General features: G+C 31.3%; 1 protein-coding gene across 1 annotated transcript in view; it reads right to left on the reverse strand.

Annotated features, from left to right (window-relative positions):
- Nucleotides 1-9,089, reverse strand: part of LOC129954032 (chymotrypsin-2-like) — a 71,793-nt gene extending 62,704 nt beyond the window's left edge. Inside the window, exon 1 of the mRNA XM_056067662.1 lies at nt 8,942-9,089. The gene's annotated coding sequence lies outside the window, so the exon portion shown is untranslated. The remainder of the gene's footprint in view (nt 1-8,941) is intronic.
- Between the last annotated feature and the right edge of the window lie 446 nt (nt 9,090-9,535).

Consider the following 9,535-nt stretch of genomic DNA (forward strand, 5'->3'; position numbering starts at 1 on the left):
CTAAGATTTTACGGCATTCCGAAAGGCAGCCACTTAGGGCCTGTTTCTTTAATTTGTATTATAAAGCATGATTGTCCAATAAAAAGTTACAACGAATACTTTCTCAAGAGAAATTAATAGTTATTTTTGAAATTAAATGTTGAATTGGAATTGTTCATATTCCCTCACTTGCGTCTGTATGTCCTACATAACTTCACAACTATCATAGTTAAGGTTTTGAATCGATTGGAGTATTTTCATAGACCTTATATTTCAGGTGGTCTTAAAAAATAAACCTAAAGGTGTTTAATTACAAGATTTCAGTGGCTATTCTTGATCACCTGTTCGAGAAATGACGTCAATGTTATGACGTTTGTGAAATTCCTATTATTTGTCAAGAAGGGTCTTCACAATGGGACGAAAGTATTTAAGTTATGCGAGTTATAGCAAAATTTTCAAAATGTTTGTTTTAATGATTTGTTCCAGTTTAATGGCGTAGAGTTTGCTTGTTAAATGTAAAATAGTGATTGCTTTAAAAGTGACATCTAGGAAATTTTCTTAAATCTAATAATGTTTTGTCTTTCAATATCTCAGGCCATCCTAGCAAACCTTTCGAATGATCCTTGTTCATAAAACCGAATAAAAAATGATGTTATGTTATGGAATTTGTGTCTTAAAATCTAAACAAATAAGATACTGCAGATGTTATTTCTTCAAACCTTCCAGTAATTTAGTTAATGGAATCATTATCTAAATGCAAATTATTAAAATTATATTAACAATAGGTAATTTTTTAGTATAAGGTCAATACAGCTTAGTATAAATATATAATGTTCAAATGGTATTCATGTGCATTCAAGAGGGCACAAGCATCCACAGGTTTTTTTGAACATTGGGTGCCTAGTAACTCAACTGGAGATTGTGTTCCAACCCTAATTGAAAGTTGTTGGGGGCTGCAAACGAGAGAATGTGGAAGAGGTGTTTCCACTAAGGCAGCTCTCCTTATCCAGACGGCATCGGACGAATTCTCGAGGTGGAATCAACAGTTACGTCCACAGTTCTTGTAAGGCTGAACTACTAATTGAAGAGCTTATAGGGCTCCTACGACGTATTCGGAGCCCAGGCTTATAGGAAGCGTTCTATCTGGCTCCCCTTCTGACTTCCTGACCACGTAAGACATAGTAGTTGCGAAGCACCAACAAGCTTTGGATACAGACGGATTTACTGTTAAAAAACCACGCTAACGACAACGAACTTTGGATATGCATGTGGGATGCTAGGTCCCTTAGACTGGCCCTGCTACAAAGCAGGGCAAAAAGAGAATGAAATGCTGTGATATTTACTATAGAGAAAACTAGCCAAGCTTATTTGATTGCGGTTTTGTCATTGGAGCAAGACTAAGCTCAAAAAGTCTTGAGTGAATCAAGGCTAGATTCAACAAAATTAGCCTAGTTTGCGCACACACCCACACAGAAGAGATGAATGACAACACCAAAGATATGTTCTTTGAGCTCTTAGACAAAATATATGAGCAGTGTCCTGGCTACAATATTAAAGTTGACCTGGGCGATTTTATTGCCAAGCTAGGAAGGGAAGACATCTTTGGTGGAATAATCGGTAAAAACAGCCTGCACGACAACAACTCCGACAACGGATTCAAGCTCATCAATTTTGCTCCGGGACGAAACGTGATGGTAGCCAGTACGCGTTTTTCACACCTCAATATCCACAAGGAAACGTGGAGTTCTCCAGATCAATATTCCATTAATCAGATTGACCATATTGCGATCGACGCCAGACACGTTTCCAGCTACATGGATGTCCGAACTTTTCGAGGAGCTAACATTGACTCGGACGTTGACATTGACATTGTCGGCAGGCAAATGCAGCCAAACAACAGGCACGAAAAGCTGCCCTGCATAGAAGGACGAAGAGGCGAGAAGAACACCGACTTTTCAGATAGAAAAAAGTGTATGAAAAGTGTTTTCTAAGCAGGAATAAAGTTCGAAAGTTTCATAAACAGGTGAAACGAAACTTACATACACATTAATCTAGAACTGAATTCTACAAAGATGAAAGTGGAAACATCAGAGTGGAAATGCAGTCATTGATAAGGATAATAGAAGGACCACTTCTGCAGATACTGTGACCACGCACAAAATACCGCTGTCGGGCAGGATGATATATTCAATATAGACTTCGAAAGCCAACAATCTCGTCATCCCGACTTAGACGAAGTAAAGTTTGCCATGTATAAAAATCTAAACAAAAAAAAAATGAATAAAACTTGGTAAAAATTTACTTTCAACTCAAATAGCGTTTCAAAAATTAAAAATATTGTCTCTAAACTTTTTTATTTCACAGAAAATATTGTTTTCGATATTCAGTTTTTTTATAAAATCCCAGTAGTCCTCTTTGTCATAAGAAAATAAAATCTTCAAAAAATAGTTCGAAAATTTGTTAAAAATTGATTTAATTCATCCATTGTGTAAACATTTAAGGAATGCTACTTAAATTGGTAAAAATTTGTTTTCGATTAAAAATCTTTTTACCAAAACTAAATTTTCAAACTAAAGTATTTCCTTATATGCAAAATATTGGTAATTTTAATTTTTTTAAGAATAATTCAGCTAACAACTTTCTTAACCCAATTCTACAAACTTTTAAGAAAAATTGATAGACGTTATAGGAAGGGTATCAGTTTAGGTCGAATCCCAGCCTCTTTTTTGACTTGAATTTGGATTTATAGACATATTACATTTATATCTAATGAAACTCGAGATCCCAGTGGCATTTGTAACACATCAGCGTTTACATTTTTTACCATTTCCAAAAACGATTGAAGATGCACATCCTCAACTTAGGCAGCTTTAACAATTACTGATTTACTAACAGAAATTAAACGGCCTACGGACAATGACGAACAAGGTCTATAAAAATGTAAATAATATTTCTCCTGATGTTCTCATACTCACAGAAACCTTTCTGAATATTAATTTTGATTGCTCATAGTTATTTGATTCCAATTTTAAAATTTGTCGACATTATGCAGATACCATCAGTTTTGAAATCTTGTCAATGGTTTTTTGGACTCCAACTTTGATATCATTTATAAACAAACATCAATTAGATCTGGATATTTATATGTGGTTGCTTGCTATATCCCTCCATCTTCTAACTTGGATGTCTACAACAAACTTATAGATTGCATAGAATCTATATATGAACAAACTGAGACCTTGGAAGTAACTTTTTTTTTATTGGTAACTTTATTTTGCAAAACCTTGAATGGGAAAAATCACCGGTAGTTGAATGGAATCGTGTCGCTAGTGCGTTGAAGAATAACGAAGTTCTTTTTATTGATGGAAAGACAATATTTCTGTTGGAAATGCGGTATTCGCTCATACAAAGCTCATTGAGAAAGATAGACACTATCCTACATTATTTATTTCATTAACTATCAAAGAGCCCTGATGGTTTTCCCCAATTTGTGTTTAAAAAAAACGTGACTTTAATCAGTCTGTAAGCTTTTAATTTCCTGTTCTTTAAAAAAATGCATTTCTAATATCTATTCGTAAAAAAGGTAGAAAGACCACAGTTCTAGCAGAATTGGATAACTGGTGTAAACGGAATCACCTTCTTCTTAATACTTCAGAGTCAAGAGTGAGAAAAAGAAAGACCTAGGAGTTATCTTAGATACCAACTTGTAATTTTTACCCACACTGATAACTTCCCATCCCGTCTGTTGATTTGTCTTGCTTAAAGTTTTTTCTATATGTACTTCCATCAATTTTTACCAAATTTGCGTCCTATTTTTTGTAGATTTTATATTTTATGAAAAAACGGACAGTTCGATTTTTATATTAAAATTACTGAATACGAAAACAATATTTTCTGTGAAATAAAATAAGTTTGAAGCCAATATTTTTAAGTTTTGAAAAGCTACTTGAGTCGAAAGTAAATTTCTACCAAGTTTTAGTATTGTTTATTTTTCTTAAAAAAAACTGTGAATTGATTTTTTTAAAGATTTTATCGAATGTTGAAAACAATATTTTTTATAAGATAAAATTATTTTTGAAGCCATTATTTAAAATTTTTTAAAAGATATTTGAGTCGAAAATCAATTTTTACCAACTTTTGTTAATTTTTTTTCTTCAATTTTTAATTTTTGTAAAAAAACTGTCAATTCGATTTTTTTCAAAATTTTACCAAATGTTGACAACAATATTTTTTGAAAGATAAAAGTAAATTAAAGCCAATATCTCAAAGATTTAAAAAGATATTTGAGTCGAAAATCAATTTTTACCAACTTTTATTAATTTTTTTTTTAGGTTTTTAATTTAAAAAAAAAAACTTTCAGTTCGATTTTTCTCAACATTTTTCAGAATGTTGAAAACAATATTTCTTATAAGATAAAATAAGTTTGAAGCCTAAATTTCAAGTTTTTGAAAAGATATTTGAATCCATATTCAATTTTTACCAACTATGAGTAATGTTTTTTTTAGATTTTTATTTTTTATAAAAAAAACTGTCAATTCGATTGTTTTCAAAATTTTATCAGATGTCAAAAACATTATTTTTCGTTGCACACAAATTGTTTTGGAGATTAAATCGTATTTAAGTAGTTAAATTTTGGAGGTGACAAATTTTTTTTCAGTTTTTTTGATTTGTAAAACTAACCGTCAAATAGATTTTTTTCAAAAATATATTTCTTTGATATCACGTTAAAATATATTATATAAAATTTAATTCACGTCTCTAGCGTTTTTGGTTCGTAAGATATTAAGGGTTAACCAAAATGTTCACCTTTTTTTCAAACTGCTATGGTAAAAAAACCACCCACGCAATTTTCTTGAGAGCCCTTTCTGCATCTTTCTGCCTTATTATCTGTATAAAAAAAATTTATTTTAAATCGATATCTCTTCTGGTTCTAGACCTATGGACGACGAAAAAAACGTTGCGAACGTTCAGACGTACGGACGTTCGAACGTACGTACACACGCACACCCAGACATCTTTCTAAAAATCTTTTATTTCGACTGTAGGGATCTTGAAACGTCGATAAATGTCAAAATTTTTGATTGACAAATCGGACCCATTACAATAACTTCCTATAATTCTTTAGTAAGATCGATTCTGGAGTATTGAAGCGTAGCCTGGAATCTTAACCATAATAATTTAAGTCATAGAATCGAGAGAGTGCAAAAGAATTTTGCTAGGTATGCCTTCTTCAAGTTAAAATGGAGGATTCCAAGACCTATGGTATTCGGTGTTAGCTGATTTGAATAAAATCCCAGTGATGATGTTTATTAGACATAGGGAGGATATGCTCCATCCAAAACAACACGTTGACGATTTTTAATTTATAAACAGATTCATCATAGCAATTATGGTTGGAACGGACCCATAGCCCATTGAATCAGGATTTCAAATTTAATTTGTAACAGGATTAATTTTTTTTTCCAATTGTTCAAGAATCATTTTTAAATCAATAATATTAAATAAAATTTGAATAAATAGTTTCCAATTGTTATTATATAAGCTTTCAATACAATTATGTACTTTTTATCATAGTCTAAGAGATTAAATGTAATCTAATCGATGTAAATAAATAAATAAATATAAAAGTTCTATTCTGTTTTTTTCACAGTTCCTCCGATTTATGCTACAACCAACAAGGCTTTGTTGATAAGGAGCGCACAATAACTGACAAAACATTTGACAAACTTAACCATAATTTTCTTTTAACAAAACTTCAAATTATGGATCTTAAAGACAGAATTGTGTTAAAGATATCTTTGGGGTGATTTTTCAATCATATTATTCACTTGGTTTGTAAATAAATACTTTTAAAAATTACTTTTAGCTTTCAGAACAATTTTTAATGACAATAACTTATCATAGTATTATAATTTATAAAATTTTATTATTAAATGTAAACAAACTTTTAGTTTAAATAATGTTTTTAAAATTCAATAAAACTCAATCCTTTTTCGGAATCCAAAGAGCAACTACAGACTATTTCTTAATTTAAAGCTCATAATACTAGGACTGGAGATTCAAAGGTATTGTTAAATCTTAAGTGCCGATGTTGAATTTGAATCGCACCTAAACGTTAAATTTTTTCTCCATATATTTGGACATTATTCAATTTCACACTAAAGCAAATTTTTACCATGAAAAGTTAAAGTTATTCAGGCTTATTATGAAAATGGGCGTTTAATTCTAAATGCAAATCGTGCAAGAAATAGAAATGGTGGATAACCATTTTTCGAATAAAATCATTTTCAGTGATGAGGCACATTTTCACCCCAATAGATTCCTCAGTAGGCAGAACTGTCGTATTTGGAAATAATAATCAAAGAGCGATTGTCGAAAAACCAATGCACCCATAAAAGTGACTGTTTAAATGATGCCGGTTTGGCGTAAACTGTGAATGGTGTTCATTATTTTGAGATGATAATAAACTTTTTAAAATTAAAATTCCATACAACGAATGAAACACTTATTATAGTTAATGTTGTCAGGAAAGGAGGGGACCTGCAATTTTAAGCCGAATCCGAACAGCTAGTTTGAGAAAGCACTTTTCATGGCAAGAACTGTAAATTCCTCGCAAGAAGCAATACCAGTGAAAAGGCACGGATCGATCCCAAGAACTCTGGCATGACAAACCAACGCACTTACCATTATGCCACGGGTAAGAATACATAATTGAACCATACCATTATTATCATTTTAAAATGAAATCAGAGTAATTTTATAAACAATTTGTAATATATTCAAAATTAAAATTGGGCCTTAACCACCCTTTATGTCAGAGGTTTTTCATTGTTTCATCTACATACTTGTCAAATATTTTTTGTTCTTCCATTTTTTTAATAAAAAATCATCACTACAGCTTTTCTATCGAAATCGCGTTTGTTTTTCTATTCACCAGAGATTTCGAGAACCTTGATAGGATCTTGTCCCTGTACAACTTCTACTTATGGTTTCGTTTCTGGATGCAAAAGTCAACATTTGAAGAACTGTACTACTTTGAATACACGCTTGTTTGCCAATAAAAGTTATTGACTTCAAACTTATTTCATTTTATACAAAATTTTGTTGTTAGAGTTTTGTAAAATTTCTCAAGAAATCTCGTTTACATTGTTTTTTTTTGACACATTAAAGTATGTCTACATTAATTCGAGATCTCTAACTTCTCTCTACATAACTCTTAAACTAAAATTTTGTAATGTTCATTGATTTAAAGTTCAATTGAATATTTTAGCCAACGTTTAAAGGGTGACAAAAATTATTTACAGTTAATTTAAACAATATATTTGTCCAGAAAAATTATTAGATGCCAAATGTTTCACGAACAAACGTTTCCCTCCTTTATTTACCGCCTATAAATAACATATATTCAATTAAATTTGTTTATTTTAATCTTTTTTTTAACTTAAAGTACCTTTAAATTTATTGTGAGAACTATTTTAAACAAAACTAAAATGAATACGCTGGCTCAACACAAAAGCTTAAAATTTGTATTCATTCAATAGAGAATAAAAAGAATCAAGAAATAACAACAAGAGTTCGTCGCTCTTTTCATAAAGAAGTGCGTACCTTTGAACTTTTAAAATTAATTTCATTATTTTTTATTAAAAATTGTAAGAACATTTTGAAAAGATAAATCATATTTATTGATTTACACCTTGCCATAGCCATTTTGATTGATTAATCACTTCATATATATTTTTGAATGGCCTAAGCCATTTAAATAAATTATACCACAAAACAAAAGACTCACACCAATTATTATGTTTGTATTTAACAAATTTTAAAAACAAAAACAAAACATAAACATTGTCTTTTAGTCTCATTCATCATCTACTTACTATTTTAATGTTTTTTCTTATGTTTTTCAAATTAAAAATATTAGCCTTTGAGAAAATATTGAATTTAGAAACAACACCTGTCCAAACAATGGAACTTTAATTTCATGCGTTATTATAATAACCAAAATAAGACACCTATTTGTCTCTTTTGATTTATTTGTTTGAAAGTAATTAAATTTATAAAAAATAAAATCCAACATGTAGTATGAATAATTTACTTTTCAGCTAACACTTCGTTACATGCAAAAAACACAAAAAGTAACTTCTTTAGAGAACACGTAAGAAAACACGGTTACAGGAAGTCAACTGGTCAACGTCTTGAACATCATCAGGCTTCCTCTCCAGAGTAATTAAACTATTAAAAAATATACATAATTTAAAGTTTAAAACGTTGAACGTTCATCTAGCTTCCTCTTATAGTGTCTTGATCTTTATCGCAAAATTGTTTAATTAAAAATTGCAAAAAAGTGCATCTCTTTTCACGCTTCCAGGATTTTAAATAAGGACCATAATTATTATTCTAAGACCAGACCAGCTTGCTAGCACCCACGGCATGCATTTGGCGGCATTCTGTACGAAGATGAAGAATGGAAAGAGAATCATAAATAATGTATCCACGATGGCCGTTTGGATAATCTTAAGAAGTATAATTATAGAGAACATGGCATTGTCAAAGAGAAGATGGGATGTTGGCAACAAAGTGGCTTCCTCAAGCGATACACGTCGATACTTAATAACACATTCAATTCCTAGTCCTTAGAGGGATGAGATAATACATATTTATCTACGAACCAACAAACTTCTTAACAACCATTTTAAAAAATTAATAAACAAATCATATAATTGGTGACTAAAATGTATTTTCAAGTTTGCATATCAGCTCTTTTGTTTTGCAAAAACCAAATCAATATCTCTAAGCATACAAAATCCTTTCACTCACAAACTATTTCGAAAATCCGCTTCTTACATAACATTCCATCGATTGATTTGAATCTTTCACAGACCTAGCGTGTCCGTCTTCGACCACACCACACCACACCATTCACCACAGAATAAATCCAAAAAGGCATTCGTGTAGAACTTACCATCAACAATAAAGCAACAACCCGTGAAGACCCGACGCGAATTAGTGTGGTTCTGCGATTTATTTTTGATTACTGCGCGCTTCAAATTCCTGCCACACTCGACTCGAATTATTGCTTGATGCTTGATCACAGTGCAGCGCAGTAGTATGCTGTGCGCTGCATTGAGCACTTTTATTATTATTATTTTTTTAGATACACAATATTTTCATTTTCATTCCGTCTTGAGTTGTGTCTGTTGCAAGTGATTTTTTATTTGAAGCAAGATTACGTGCTTGGCAAACCAATTCGGTTCGGCATCACTGGTGGAATCAGTGAGTGAGGTATAGAGAGTGAGTGAACGTTGTATAAAGGTGTATCGGACATAAGTTCACGTAGCCCACTTGCATGAGTTATTGTACTCTCTGCTCGCATAATGTTATATTATGGTGGCTTGATGCGATGCCTAAGCCTACCTATACCTCGTATTATACATTTTTATGAGGTTTTTGTTTGTTTGGGAATTTCATATTAAAATGCCTCTATTGTTATGAATTTTCGGGGGTGTATTCAGAATATTTCATTTACCTAAATTTGAAAAAGATTAAATATTGGTTG

The sequence above is a fragment of the Eupeodes corollae genome, chromosome 1 (assembly GCF_945859685.1).
Source record: "Eupeodes corollae chromosome 1, idEupCoro1.1, whole genome shotgun sequence".
NCBI classification, from domain to species: domain Eukaryota; kingdom Metazoa; phylum Arthropoda; class Insecta; order Diptera; family Syrphidae; genus Eupeodes; species Eupeodes corollae.